This window comes from Motacilla alba, chromosome 1A (assembly GCF_015832195.1).
Source record: "Motacilla alba alba isolate MOTALB_02 chromosome 1A, Motacilla_alba_V1.0_pri, whole genome shotgun sequence".
Classification (NCBI taxonomy): domain Eukaryota; kingdom Metazoa; phylum Chordata; class Aves; order Passeriformes; family Motacillidae; genus Motacilla; species Motacilla alba.
In genome coordinates, this window is record NC_052031.1 from 48,816,714 (window position 1) to 48,832,880 (window position 16,167).

Consider the following 16,167-nt stretch of genomic DNA (forward strand, 5'->3'; position numbering starts at 1 on the left):
GGTTTCACTTCTGTAGAAAATTAGCAGATTCCCTGTACCAGGACAGGCAGATCAAAAAAAAAAAAAACCTCACTGTTGGACCTATCTTGACTCAACTGAAACTCTGGAGAACATGGATCTTAAGTGCTGAAAACTAAATGGAGCAGCATGGTGATTGTTCAGCTTTATCAGTGCTGTTGCAATCCTAAATTGGAAGATAATATTCAGTGAACCAGGATCACTGGAAATTAGTGATTGGCCAGCAGAAGTCTTCAAATGAAATGCATTTCTAACTTAGCGTACTTCCCTGTTGTGAAAAGTGGTTAAGTGTTTTTAGGGATACCTGAGTCTCCAAAAAAACCCCAAAAAACCAAACCAAACCAAAACCAAACAAAAAAAAAAAAAACCCAAAAATCAAAACCCACAAAAAAACCCAAAACAAACAAACAAACAAAAAATCCCAAAACTAAAAAATCCCACTCAAAACCAAACTATGCCAAAAACTTGCACTGAAGTCAAGATTTAATATATCGATAAATTTCACTCACTTATAATTTGTGATTTGAAGAACCAGCATCATCACTACTAAATTGTGATGTTATGTGCTTAATGCTGTCAAGAAGAATGTTCCAGCAAAATTGTTTTGTTAAATTCTCAGGTACCTTGTTCATCATGTTGGAGTAGCAAATTCTTAACAGTGGTTAATTGTTTGCTATTTTTGTGGAAGACTTTCCTTGACTTCTTGAGGCCTTTTTGCCTTGCCTGTTAGGAAATCTAGGATCTGCAATTCTGTAAAAAGTACATTGTAAGTATATCCTTCATTGTGTTGTCTTGCATCATTATTATGTTATAATTACAGTTGTATGAGTTTGACGGCTTTATTAAAGAAAAATAATTACTTATTATGGGTTTTCACATTAAATTAATTAAGTAGTTGTAATTTTAAATATTGACTTGATGACAAATACTGTGAGAGGTGGCAGAATGACTCCTTGATTCTGTGATAGAGCCATGATTAATGTGTGCTGGCACACTTTATTGAGAGAAAAATAGGAACATTCTCTGTAAGAGAATTTTCTGAAGTAGTGGTGTTCTTACTTGTTGTATTTTTTTTCCTTTGGTACCAGTATTGTAAATCCCTTCTCCTTCAAATTAGTGGAATTAAGTGGAGGAGAGGGAATTGCAGGTGTACGATTCAATACTTGTATCTCCTTCTAAACAGTGTAAACAGAATAAAATTCTTTTATTTGTTGGGGATCAGAAAACTCATATTTTGTGTTGTGCTTATTATTCAAGCATCGAGACTAATCAGTCTAACTGATCTTACTCCTTCTGATGTTGAAGTAGTAGATAGTTTGTACTATTTTTTTAACAATTTTTTTTCCTTTTCAGTAGAACTGTGTTAATACTCATCTCCAAAGTCCATCTGGTCTCCAGTTCGCATTTAGGGAGGTGCCTGTTTCTTTTTTATTTTATCTTCTTGACAAAATATCATGGCATCTTGACTGCAGTTCTGTGCTTCTGGTGTCTAGGAAGCCCTAAAGTCTGAAAAACTCGGAGGAGGAAATGGAATCGAAACTTTTATGTCGTGGGTTTGTTTTTTTTTTTTTTAAGGGTGGTTAAGGAAGTAGGAGTAAACATATGGCAACTTCTGACCCTTTTTATTGCCATTTGAAACTACAGTCTTCCGCAGCCTCCAAAGTAATTATTTTCTAGTTAGGTGCTGCTGTGTATGCCTTTTAGAACTGTGTATGCCTTTTAAAACTGTATTGCAAAAGAAAATGGTGTGTTACTTCAGTACATTTATGAATTTTTAAGGTGCATGGGATGATTCTTTTCCCCCTCCTCCAAAATGGGATCCCTGTTGCTGTCTTGACAGATCTTTGTAAGGTACTTTTATCTTTTCCCTGGTTTTGTGTGAATGGATAACTTGGCGTCATAAACTACTCATAACAGTCTCCAAGTTCTACTATCCAATGTTTAAGAATGATTTCAGTAGAGGGACTAGAAAACTGAATATATGATTTGGTGAATATTCTGCCTTAGTAGATCTCAAACAATGCATTCTTCACAACTGACAAAGCAGCAGCCTAAAATAAAAGTTCTGCTCTGCAAGTAGCATGATGTGTGTATACCAGCGGGGCAGTCTTGATGGTATTTCAATCCAGCTTCTGTAGTGTGTACCAAATGAATTAAAGAGTCTATTTAAAAAGAATCCCGGATAAAGGACTTTGCACCTTACTCTTAAGGGAGAAAATGGGCTGTGTTTGGTTTTGTTTGGTTGTTTGTTTTGAAATCTCAGAATATTTGTGTCCTGTTTTCTCTTTCAGTGACTGGGGAGAGAGCTGCTGGCATGGAAGTGAGCTAGGTTTGTCCGTGGGAACTGCGAGTAAGGTATGTGTTGTGTTCCTTTTTCTGTCTTTAGTCTGCACCTTTTGTTCTTAGCTTTTGACGTGAAAATTACTTGTAGTCACTAAAAGTGAGGGGTAGTGTTGTTTAGAGATAAAATATTTTGAATTTGTGTTAGTGTAACAGCTGTGCAGCAAGGACTTCATTGTGTCAAGAGTATAAACAACACACGTGTGCACTTTTCTATGCTGCTGAGCATTTAGTAAGACTTCTTTCAAAGAAAGAAGCAGTTGAATTTGGTGTCCTTTGAATTGGCAAAGAACAGCAGCAATTCTGATTCCCCCATCCCTACACCATGTTCTTTACTCACATTGTTTAGATTTCCATGCTATGGAGTACTTGCTACTTCTTTTCAATTAACTGGTTAGCTTAAACAAGGCAATAATATTGGTCTTAGCTTCTCTAGGAATCACTGAAGAAAATTCTTACCTATTTTCAGTAATGGGGAGCTCCAAGGGTGGAAAGTCAGCTGTTGTAAGGGGAAAAGGGAACATAATATCTAGTAAATCACTTGCTGGGCCGTCCTCTTAAGGAATGTCATGCTGGGTAGCTGCATTGGAAGACGCCAATAAATGCAAAGAAGTTTGAATTCCACACCCAGTGGCCATTGATGGGAAGGAGAGACAAAACCAATTCAGATTGGTTTAATTTTTGTAGACAGTTTCATACTGTCATGACTAAAGAATGTCACTGGAGTCAGAAAACTTATTGTAGAGTGTTTCAGGCTTTGGTTTCACACTGTACCTCACATGAGGTAACTGAAAGCTGTCATTTTTCAGTGGGTCTTGCTCCCTGTTTCTTTTTTCTTTGTTTGTTGGTTTAGGGTTTTTTATTTGGTTTTTTGTTTGTTTTTAATGAGATCTGAGGAATCTATGGTTGCAGGGTTCAGATTGCTATCACAATGGGAAAACAAGCATGTTTCAAGGTGTAGCTTTCCATCAGAACAGCAGGCTGAATTGACTTGCTCTATGGCTGCAGAGTCACTGCTTGGAGGAGAGAAGGTGAGAATTTCAAATTGTGGTGTGGTGATATAATATGGACATGGCATCTCAGTCACAGCCTGTGATCAGACTGAGTTAGATAAATTGTAAAACTACTTCCTCAGACACACAAAAGTAAGTTGCCAGAAAACCTAGCCAAAAAATCCTTAAGATTCTAAAGTTTTGCAGTTTTGCCTGCTGCTTTGTGCTGCAGTGAGTTCTTGTGCCAAGAACTGAACTGACTGAAATTTAACTACTTTATCTTTGTTTTAATTCTTCCTTTTCTGTTAAAAATTTATAAATTTTAAAATTTATTTTCTTTTTTTTTTAGTCTAGATTTGTTCCCTGAGCTGTCTTTTCCTGCCTTGCCTAAGTCACCACTTTATTATGCCCTGTGTCATTCAGTTCTAGACCCAAATTTCAATTCTTCTGTCTGAAAGTGTATTTTTTCTTCTGAGGTCTTACTTCCTATGCTTTTCTTGTCCAACGACTTTCTCATCCCAGTCTGCTCTGAATCCATATTCAGCAAGAGTTTCTTCATACTTTTTCAGCTGTGAATTTCCAAGCCAAAGCTCACATCTGGCTGCAGATCATCAGCACTCCCTTTTCTAGTTTGCTGTAGCCTCCCTGGTTCTGTCGGTTGTTGGCATTCACTGCCACATGCCTTTGCTGCTGGCTGATTCCATTGCTTCCTCTACTTGCTCCTATGGGGTGAGGAGGAATGCCTTGCCTTTAACATGAAGGAAATTTTAAAAGATGCATCAGACAGTGACTGCAAGGAAGCCAACCAGTCAGAAGGTGGTGGAAAGCAGGCAATCCTGTTCTAAACACACTGCAGTTCATCATGCATTTCTTTGGCAGCAGTGCAGGCTCAAACAGCTTGCTCCCTTTTTCAGCTCCCTCTGTTTTGCTGGCATAGCTGTTTTTGTGGCCATGGTGAGCCACTCTGGGGAACACATCCTCCTGGAAAGAAGTGTTTTTCTCTAGATTATTTTTCATCTGGTCCAGTACACGTTGTCTCTGTAAGATTTATGCTGGTCTCACAATGAGGAAGGTATGAGAGTGGGAATGTGTAGCAGGCTGCCTAAGTTGGCACCGCTGCTAGATACTTGAGTGTGCTCTTTGACATTACAGTTAAGTTGATCTTTCAGTGTGCTGCTCTTGCAAAGGCAGGTCAAACCTCTGCACAGCCTTGCACTCCCGCTTCTTCCTTTGCATCAGAGCTGGTGATCGTGCAGCCACAGGGCACGGCCAGCGAGCCGACTGATCTGGGAAAAAATGGCTTCTGATGTTTCGCAGAGTGAATTGTCTGCTGCTTCGGTGACCCGAGTCACCCCGTGGGTGCACAATCATTAGATCAGACAAAAGGAAGGCAGCAGGAACCAACAGCTTGATAGCAGTAGGCTGAATTCTTCTTTCAATTATGATGTTGAACTCTGTCATGACCAAGGCCTAAAATACATTAGTGTACTCACTGACATGTGACACCCGAACATGACATTTCCTTTGCTTTTGTTCTTTGAACTTCAGCAAAAACTGTTATTTCTTCAGTAGCTATCATCTTCAGTCTCACAAACTAGATCATTAATTTAACACTCTGAGAGGTATGAGAGAATTAGGTGTCTATAAAGAACTTCACCAGTTTGAGGCTTAACATCTTCTGAAATTAGAAGGATGTTGTCCTCATTCATGCTTTGAACTAAAGTAAGAACTCTAGAAATTGGTGGAGAGTTCATTTTTTTTTCCAGCAAGGATTGTTTGTTCTAAATATAATTGCTAATCTCAAAACTAGCTTTGGTATTATCAGTTCTCTGTGTACCCAAAGTTCCATGGGCTTGAAAGCCACAAAGTTCCTCCAAATACATATTGAAGAATGAAAAATATTTCTTAAAAAATAGCTGGAATGTTGAACTGCATTTCTTAGCTTGCTATTTGTGGCTTTGGGAAATTAATGTTTATTGATGATTTTCCAAGACCTCTGAAAAACTTTTTATCACTGCTGGATGGAGTGAAGCAAATGTTAATATTTTATGAAGGAAATATTTAGGGCTTGAGAAATACCATAATTGATGAGTGGTTGTTAAAATCATATGCAAGGCTGTGTTTGTCTACAGCACAAATGATGCAGTTGATTGCTTTGCACTAGATGTGCATCTTTTCTCCCTCAAGTCCTCACATCTCTATACAGCTGTTCATGCCTTTTGTCTGATAACATTTCTTGCTGGCCCAAGCATATTTTGACTCTCGTACTGCTGGATTTGCTGGAGGTGGTAGCAGAGAGAGTGAAGATTCAAAGATATCCCATTACTGCAGTGCTATCGGCACAGCACACATACGGATTTGGTTCTTTAGCTCAGATAAAGTTGTGCTCATCTGTGTTTTACCACTGTCTTTATTTCCATGTGTTGCAGTCTTTGCCTTTTAATACAGGCTGTGCAGTGCAGTGACTTGTGATCATGGCACAATGGACAATTTACAGCTCCAAATCACCAGCTCCAATTCAGAATGAATTTGGTTACTTTTTGACTGCTTTTGCCCCTCTGCCCATCCCTGCTCCCAATTACTGTGCAAGCGAAGGAAGCTGATGACGGATTCATTTTGCAGAAGTCAAATGCATGTGGAATGTGTGTGTTAAAATAAAACTTCATAATCTAAGGTGGCCTCTTTTTAGTGGTCTGCATAGTTTAGTTCAGTTTCTTAACTTAAGGTGGTTCCTGAGGAAGAAGTCCTCAAGACTGTTCTTCTTCCAGGATACAGTCCTTGTCATGTATGTCTCACTGCTGACTCTATTTTATATTCTTTATTGACAGTGTCATCATGCTGGCTCTCAATTAACTGGAGAAATAATTCTGCCAACAGTTGTGTGCCTAAGTTAAGCTGACTGACAGGAAATGAAATAATTTTTTAATACACCTTTGTAGGTCTTCCTGTTGATGACTTTGATATCTAAAGATATCTCTCATTCTGATTGTTATAACTTCTCAAGCTAATGCAGCGCCTCTGCTTCCACCTGCTGTAAACTTCACCTCTCCTGGGTTATTCTTTTAGTTTGTAATGACCTGGGGGATAGAGTTGCTTTTGGCAATGTCATGGCATTCTCTTTCAGTCTTCTCACTCATTTGAAAGATTTGTCCACTTAAAGCCACTTTGCCCCATGATTGCCTCTTGGCTGACTGATCTCAGCTGGCATGATAATTTAACAGAAGGCTGCTCATAAGTTTAAAATAAAAAAATGCCCTGTCTACTCAAAATAGCCCAGCTGCACACACATGCTGTTGCTGTTAGGTGCTGGAGGTTGCTTAGCAATTCTAAAATCAGTAGGAAATTGCTATTGCCCTGGCAACTTGGTCCCATAATGCAAACCAGGGAAAGCTGTTTAGAGAGGCGTCCTTTCTTGATTTGGGAATTGCATGTGTTTTGTGTTCTTTTCCCTGTGCTTCTCTGATTTTTACTCACTTATTTTAAAATTTCTCGTATGTTTTAGTTTGAGGTTAAAATTCCTCTATGTTTTACTCTGGTTATTGAGTTTTCATGTACGGGAAGGGTGATAGTCCTTGGTTCATTTAAATACGGACTGTCAAGATCTTAATTATACCATGAGTATGTGAGTATTTCCAAAATCATGCAGGGGCAATAGCATTCTCTCAGGAGCCAGGAGTTTTTAAGTTGTGTTGCTATAAAACACAATCCACTGTCACAACAATACAAGCACAAACCATGACACCTGGGAGGAAACAGATCTGCTCAAGAGAAACAGTGGACATTGCTTGTAAATAACTAATCTTTGTCCATTTCTAACTTCTGAAGGCATTTAAACACCTCATTTTCAGATAGACAAACAAGATAGTCAGTTTTGCGCAAGGTATAAGATTAAGAACCACAGACATAAAGAATGGTCTGAAAAATATTGCCTTTATCAAACCTGCAAGCTACTAAGGCTATACTGCTCTGAAGCTTGTTTTACATGGTAGCTGTTTTAGTGCATCCTCTTGCCATTGCAGCACCATTCACAGTAAACACACAGGAAACCTGATTAGCTTAGTCATTGGTAAAAACAGTGTTCTGCTTTACATTTACCACGTGACAAAATTACTTAGAGAAATTTTTGTTAAAGCTGCTCATCCAGGATCACTGAAGGATAGCTCAAGGCCCGTGAGGTGAGAGGAAAACAAAATAGACACATACAGTATGGAAACCTCTCTGACCAACAGTAAATTAGTGAAAGGTAAACTGGGAGTGGGAGATGGGATTAGGATTACTTTTCTGTCATTTTAGCTCCATTAACCATTCCATCCTAAGGGCAGACAAGCACCAGTGTTGGCACAGGGGAGCAACAAAGGCATGCATCCAAGACGTCCCCTTTTGGCAAGAGCCAGCTTAGACCAACTTAGCTGTATCAGACAACCACATCCTCTGCTAGACACTAAACTGTCACTGCCAACAAAAGGAGCAGTCCAGCCTGCTCATTCCTCACCTCCTGTCAGCCAGCACAGGCTGAAACAGATCGAGAAACTGCTCTGTGTTGAATTCAACCTGGTCATACACATACACTACTAGTTTTAATCTGCATCTGTTGCTGCTGATCTGGCTTGCCAGCCAGCCACACAAAAACTTGGTTATCCTGAGGGAGAATAAGGCACAAGGAAGTAAAAAAGAAATCAGGATGGCTACTTTTGGTAGCAGTCATCTTAAGGCATTATTATATGATTTAATCTGTCCAACATCCATGTTGGATATGGACACGTGCACTATGGTGACACAGCTATGTGTGTAGTTGGCAATGGAGTGGGGAACTGATTTTATTGAATGCCCAGGAAATAAAGTCTAGTTTTCACCTAAATAGATTCCCCAGTCAAAGAAGGGGCAGTGTAGGGACAGAAGTGAGCAGCTGGACAGTGGAGGACTTAAAGGTTGCTTAAGCTGATGTTGCTGCTGTAGAACATCTGTAGTATCACAGCCACTCTTGTCCCAGAAGCAGCTGGCCTAAAAGTAGAAAAATGCCATGATACAAAGCTTTTGCCTGGTAAGGCAACAGATACAAATCCTTGAGGGTACTTAATCTGAAACCCTTATAGAGGATAAGAAATACTAGCTCTTAATACTGTCCATCAGCTTCTGGATGACTCACTTAAAGATCATGGCATGGCACGTTTCTTTATGGGAAAATTTCTAGTCTGGTTGGAAATGACAGGAAAACAAACATCGTAAAAATTTAATTAGGTTCTAGATATTAATGTGTGTAACTCTCTGATTGATCATTCTACAATGACAGTTACTGAGTGGTATAACTGTCTGGGAAGTCTAGAAACAGACTTATGTTGGTTTGCAGAAAAGGATTCCATGTCTTTCACAGGACTTCCAAATACTGTAGCATGAATGTTTATAAATCCTCAAAGCATCTTTCAAATCCCTCTCTGCCCTCGTCAGACTTTTAATTGAACATACTTAAATCAAACTCATCCAATTATAGCTTTTATTGTAGTCTTGAGGCCCGGATGCCTTTTTTCTTTTTTTAATTGTGGGGATGTGTTCCATACCAAAACTTGGCTCTGATCTGAGAAAGAGCTCTCTTGGAAGAGGCTGGATGTTTGCATGTACTGATGGTATCAGCTGGTTCTGTCCTTGTGATGCCTGGCACAAACGCTGGTGATGCTGCACGGGGAACAGCATCAGGGACCCAACTTAGCTGGAGTGTGAACCAGAAGACTGGCTTTTACACCTGGTTTATTGTGGGTCATTGCAGAGTCTTGTGCTGGCCTCAAGTGGGAGGTGATGTGGAGGAAGGAGGAGGCAGGCTTTCCAAATGTATTTTAATTGTTCATAGTGGTTCATCCCAGTTTTGTTTCCTTTGAGCTGCAGCTCTACTTGGACTAACAGAATTGTTGTCCAAATTGTTGATTTTTTAAAATTTTTTTAAAAAATTTTGTGATGGTGTTCCACTACTGTACCATTGTGGTTCAGCTGTGCCTTGTATAGAGGAATTGATCCAGATGAAAAATTCCATCACCTGAATCAGCTTTCTGATACAATTCACAGTATGGCTCTACAAGCAGCACTTCCAGCGCAAATCAGGACATAGTGGCAGAGCAAGACTGAGTGTCAAGCCACGGTTTGCTTAAGCTGCGTTCCTTTGATGTGGGACAAACACTGACTGACATGCCAACTAGGATTAAGACACCTTCCATCTGTGTCTTTTTCTGCATGAGTTAGGAAATGTGCAGGTCCAGGTGCAATTCTAGATAGTCCAGCTGCTGTGATGAAGTTTCATTGGACAATTTAATGGAGAAACTCTGGTTTATAATCTCAGTGCCGATTAACACCCTTTGGTGTGGTGTTGCTCAAGGTCACATAGCAAAAGGGTGTGTGAGCGTGGGTCTTTTGCTCCTTGTTGTGCTGTAGCTGGCTCTGCTGAACTGCTTTAACTTTGGCTTGGTACCCTGGTTTTCCATAAATGATACAGTTTCAGTAGTCTGGCTAATGTCAATATGCTGATTAGGAAAATAGATTCTATTTTACAACAATGTTGTTAAAGTGGTGTTAGCAATGGGATTTTCCTAGTTCATCATGCAGGTTATAAATTCCTCTTGAAAAGAAAATCCAATACATTTGAAGTTCCTAAGGACATTTGCTGTTTACCTAATTGGAGCGGGTCTTGCATATTTGAGACATGTCAAGATGTATTCTTCCCTTTTGAGAAGAGGAAGAAAATCTTTCTTTTCCAGGCTAGATTGAGGAGGGAAGGTTGAGAATTCTACCGTTCCTTGTCCTTGTGGGGTGAGTGTTAGATATGTCTGTCACCTGTTTGTGATTTCAGGCCTGGCTGCACTCGTGCTTCCGCATGAGCTGACCACCACGTGGAGCTAGGCAAGGTGTAATGTCTCCAGTGCATCTCCTTCCATAAGGCAGATTGGCTTTGGCTCCTCTGACTGGTAACAGCAGCCCTTACCAGCCAGCCTTCTAACTGGGCAATTACTCTGCAGTTTAGCCCCTTTCCACAGGTCTCCCATCCTACAGGGACAGGGCCTGAGGCCAACTATTGGTTGTGTTTTAACTCTTTCCAGGCTTTGCAAAGGTTGTTGTGGTGTACCAAACTCTGTTATTTTAAGTCTGTGGTTTAAGGGTCTGTGTTTTCAGGTTTTCTCTATCCATTATTAAAAGAAGGGCATGATACCGATTTTTTCTCTTTTCAGAATACCGTTACAATTTGCTTTCAAATAGATATGATTTCATGTTTGCTTTGGACAGGAAAAATGCCAAGGAAGGAGTAGGCACTTTCTAGCCAGATGTTAACTGAAGTAAAAGCAAATACTTCATATGGCAGTAAGGTTTGGCTCAGTCTCATTTGTTTTGTTTTAACAAGCACCAGCTTCAGTTGGTGGTTTTTGTTGTTTTCTATTTTTTTTCTCCACCCTTATTTTCTTTGCTTCTCTTCAGATCATGACATAAGGTCCTGGGAATGAATGTGTGACAACATGGATGAAATAACATGTCTTCATTACCAGTGAATTCATATTGTTGTCTTAATTATACACTGAAAAAATTTTTGAAACAAATTTTTGTACCACTTATAACTTTGTTCTAGATATTGCAGAACAAATGGTGCTTTTATCAACTGAAGTATGCAAGTGGGGAAAGTGACTATTTGAGCTCCTTTGTCAGCTATTGATGTGTTGATGTTGTCCACTCATCCAGGTTAATTATGAGTGTTAAGTCAGGAATACTTAATAAAATCTGTATTGCTAAAATCCTTGTTTCCAGTTTATGCTTTTTGATTATCCTGATGGTTTTGACTTTGCTTTACCTGCATCTTTTTAAAGTTGAAGGTTAGCATCTGCAAGTACCTTTTACTTGGTAAATTACAACAGTGCAGCCGAGTCTTCCAAGCTGAAACAACAGAATGCTAAGGAGCAGGAGACTTCCGTCCCCATTAATCAAAACCAAATATGATTGCCCTTGTATAATGTCCGTTCCTGTTTAAATGTTGACACAGTAACCATTTCACAGGAGACTTACAGCTGGTTTGTTTCTGTTTAAATTACTGAACAGAAAAGAATTTTAATTTGAACACAGAAGTGGCTTTTGAATACTTATTTAAAGAATTATGGAAATATAATAAAACATTTTAAAATTACTTATTTTGTTAAAGCCCTTTATATGTTGCACATTTTGGTTACTGTAGCTGAAGTTTAAGACAGAAAAGCTTTTTTGTGTTAGTGGAATATTTTTCTTTTATTCACTTTCACTAATTGTGAATGGGAAGGGCAGAATAGAACAAGAGAATTATTTTTTGACATGCAGTTGATTTTTATCTGAAAATCCTCATTTGTTGTACTCAGCTGTCCTTCCAGGTTTATTATGAAGGATTACTTTACCTGACTGGATTTCAAATAGACTGTTGTTAAAACACTATTGTTGATATAAAGGACAGTAGTCAAGAGTTCAGCAAGGTTCCAAGTAAGCTGACTTCACTGGAGTGAATCAATCTGTTCTTCTCAAGACTGGGTTCATAAAATACCAAAAATTGAGAATGTTCTCATACTTTCTAAGAAAATTATAATAATCTGTAGTTTCCTCAGTGGTTTCTGTGGTGATGCTGTTGGAGGTTTTTTTGAGTTTTTAAACTGCTGAGTTGATCAAGTTTCATTGGATTTCAACCGATGATGGTCGCACAAACTCAACTTGTTTCTCTGTAGCATGGAGGGCACCATGATGAGCTGGGCATATGGCTAAGACTCTCATGTGAGATTTATGGTCTATTTTTTGCTGTTTTGTCTTGCAGGTTGCCATCACGAAAGCCAAAGTGGATTTCTCCGGGGTGGTGTGCCTGCCCCCTTCCGTCATTGCTGGGAATGGGCTGGACGGAGGAGGGGCTGGCGACAATGACGACGAGCCGGTACTGGTGTCCCTTTCGGCGGCCCCCAGCCCGCAGAGCGAAGCTGTTGCCAATGAGCTGCAGGAGCTCTCCCTGCAGCCCGAGCTGACCCTCAGCCTCCATCATGGCCGGAACCCCAACCTCCCCCCACTCAGTGAAAGGAAGAATGGTAAGTGGTACAGTGTGCTCATGTCTCATCTGGTGTCCTCACCGAGTGGTGGTGCCACGGTAGATGTTCTGATAACAGGTCTGCTTTTTATTGCTTTTTACTATGGTTTTTTTGTAGGAAAAACTAATGATCCAGAGTTCACAAAATGTATTTATACTGTTCAGTGGGAAGGATTGATATTAGTGCCTGTGGAAGTTCACAGAGCTCCAGTGATAGATGCTTTATATTATTTTAGGTTATATTATTATTTTGGAATACCATAAAAAGCTTCCCTTTACTTTGGGGTGACTGGGTTGTGCAAAACTGAGACAGTCAAAGGAAGTGTTAGCTCACCTTCAGACTGAAGCCATCTGTAGATTTTTCTTTTGTTACCATGGTCTGCACTTGCCAAGGGTGAGTAACTTTCTCGTTGCAGATGTCTGAAAGGTTCTTTCAGATTTCCTGGAAGGAGAAGCAAGACCTAGAGTTAACTCAGTAGGCCTTCTGATCCTAGAGTGAGAATGGCCTGTGCATGTTTATCAACTTGCAGGTATCTTATGGGCAGCTATATAGTGAGTTACAATATGGTGGCAAAATACAAGGCTGCTCAGTGACCGGAGTTCTTGGTTTTGAAAGGCTGTTAACTGTCTGAAGCTCAGAATCACCAGGCTGCCATGAAAACCTTTGCGTGTTCAGCCTCATCCTGTGAGAGAGTGATGAAACCATTTGATAAGCGGCGGCTTATGTTTGTGAATTCCTTTTGGTGATCTCCTTTTACTCCATCTTCTGGGGTATATTTTGGTACCTCTTGGCAATATGAGGGCCTTGCTGCAGTCTGAATTCATGCTATCACCTGCAGGGTAGTGTGGATTTGAGCGCAGTCAAGTCCTGGGTGCCTTAGTGCTGGACATTATGGAGTTGCATGACACAGCATATGAGAAATGCTGGGAAGCTTCAGAGTGGCTTTATAGCCAAAACATAATGCTTATGGTTAAGTGATTTAGAATATGTGCTCTGAAGGACAGCAATTTGGATTGAAGGGGTACCTCACTTAACATGTCTGGCTCTTTACATCTAGAAAATGACCATGCCTTTTTCTGAATGGTGTATCAATATTTTGTAATTTGGAAGAATTGATTAACTTAAAGCCAAAGTGTTGGGTTTTTAGGAGGTTAAAAAGAGTTTCCTTATTCATATATGTTATACCATCATTATGCAATCACAATTATATTTACATAATAAATGGAGAATATAAAAATGACAATAACAGAAGAAAAAATTTGTCGTCCCTAATGTTTGCAGGCTTCTAAGATAAAATATAGATAAATGTAGATAAAGGTGGTGATGGTAAATAAAAGAAAATTGGAATGTCAGTCAGCAAGGCAGACTGTGATCTCAGCATATCTCAACTAGTGGTAGACTTGGGCATTTCAGGTTATGAAAGCAAGGAGAGATTTCAAATAGTATTTAATCGAGATAGCAGTGAAACTGATAGAGAGCTGGAACATGGGAAAAGCATATGAGCCTTTGTTTCCAGCACCTGACAGCTGTGACATGAAGGTGACATTGTGATTTGTGTGGAAACAGGGTTCTTCTTAGGCAATAAGGCATGATCAAGGATCCTGAAGTGGGAGGAAGCAGTTTATTTTTGATGCCGCTGGGAAAAGGATACTAGTGCTGGGAACAGATAAGAGTACCTTTCAGAAAAATGAAACTTGTGGCAGCACTGTGAATGGTATTGTTATAGTCAGAGGAAAGGATATTCTGGCACAGGAATGAAAGTTTTTAGAGGATTCAGTTGTTTGGATAAGTTTAAAAATTTCAGGAATATTTAACAGAAATAGATGGTTTTCCTCTATCCAAGTAATGTTATTTTTATGGACTCAGCTTTGAAGCGGTATCATTGTTGGCTGCAAATTTGCTTGACTGGAACAGGTAAAATAGAGCTGTATTTTTCAAGTATTTGAAAAGGAACACCTCTGCCCATATCTTTTGCCAAAGAAAATGAGGATATTCCCGGAAATGACTCATTAGGTGGGCCTCTTCAGAGCTGATTCTTTATCAGGGCTTAGCACAATAGTGGGAATTTTACTGCTGCAGGGGCAGTTTTTCAGGCAAGGCATAAAGTCCAAAGTCCCTGAGCTAGATTATCTGAATATTCCTTATCTTTGGAGGTACACAGGAGGTACACAATGCTCTCTTGTCCTAGGCTGCAATATTTTGTTATGTGTTGTTTGTGTGTACATTCATTAAAGTATTATGGGAATGAAAAGTGCTGTTGAAATATGGTTATTTGCAAACTGTCATGACATAAAATACTTGGTTTAGTGGGCTGCTAAGAAATTTAGTGATCTGTTAAGAAATTTAGCTGATGCATTTTGAGTTAATAAATGTCTTCCTTCAAATGGGAACTTCTCAGTTATCTTGGGGTGGAGGTTGCACAGCTGTTGAAAGCTGTTGAGCTTGTTAAATCTCCTTTCTTAAATATGGTGTATCTTTGCTGCTGTTGTCCTCAGTTTCAAACATGTTAAAAAAGTTCAGAGATGATCTGGCAGTTGAAATGGCAATCTGCTTAAACACTTGAGCAATCCAAAGTGGTTGTAGAACGTATCTTGTGCAGTGAAACTGCTTCTGTGACAACTTGCCAAATTCAAGGTATGAGGAAGATTCAAGCTGAGCAGCAGTGGGAGGGGAGGAGATGGTAAGTAAGAGACTTGCTGGAAGCTGCCTATCTGTGTCAAAGGGTCTCCTGTTAGCAGTTCTAGACAGGCACTGCTGACTCACAGCTGAACTAACTACTTATGCTGAGAGTTTCTAACAGATTAACTCTTTCTTTTTAAGTTTTTGCTTAATAGACTTATCTGTAGATATCTGTAGAAAAGTATTACACGGGTTTGTACCGTGTTTGTTGCGACAGACTGTAGTTCTGGAACATAAACTATTAGCTGAGTTAAAATAGAAATGTCTTTGGCTTGTGAAGCATCGTGGAATTATGTATCCCATGGAAAAGCTGGGAGGGCAGTCCTGTATACACATGCTGCCATATGCCCTAGGACAGCAGATTCCTTTTAAAATATTTTTTCCTTCTCTGAACTGAAGAGCAGCCAGATGCAGTTTCTGGGGGTTTTCTTGTTGGTTTTGGTTTGTTTCAGATCCAGACTTCTCTTCATATTCTCCCTTATCACAGCTACACGTTCTCCTGGAAGGATAGGTACACCTGGACGCATGGGTTTAAAGACCACGACCAACTTGACTGGGCAGCTGCTGTTAAGTTACACAATTAAAGTGAAATAAAAGATATTAAGGATATAGAATTCCAATATGAAGCATTTGAACAGATAGCTAGGAAACAATTGTTTGGCACTTTGGTGGAAAGAAACCTTGTGTGGTAAGGTGTTAGTAAACTCTTTTGACACAATTTTTACGTTCTGTTCAGACACCAAGCTTAATGGGACATTTAAGGTCTAGTTATTTAATTTATACTTCAGAGTGAGTTTTCTACCCTGGATTTACATTCCTTCTCCTTTTCTACCCATGCTCATCAAGGCCTCAACTTTCTTTAACTATGAGAGATTACCTGTGACTGACTCATTTGTTGCCACACAAGCCAGAAAAAGGCCATTATGGAGTCATCTGAAGCTCTTCAGTATATCTTGATTTTTGTCAGTCGCCTGTACTAAGATGCTAAGATAACCTATCCTAGCCCTTAGGGCAGGGTTAGAGCAGGTCCCCAATGAATGCATTTACAAAAAAAAAAAAACAAAAACAAAACACAAAAA

General features: G+C 39.5%; 1 long non-coding RNA gene across 1 annotated transcript; it reads left to right on the forward strand.

Annotated features, from left to right (window-relative positions):
• Positions 1-357: 357 nt before the first annotated feature.
• Positions 358-12,096, forward strand: LOC119708720. Its single transcript, XR_005259157.1, has 4 exons — positions 358-784; positions 1,798-1,869; positions 2,310-2,373; positions 3,271-12,096. It is a non-coding gene; the product is annotated as an uncharacterized LOC119708720 (long non-coding RNA).
• Positions 12,097-16,167: the final 4,071 nt, after the last annotated feature.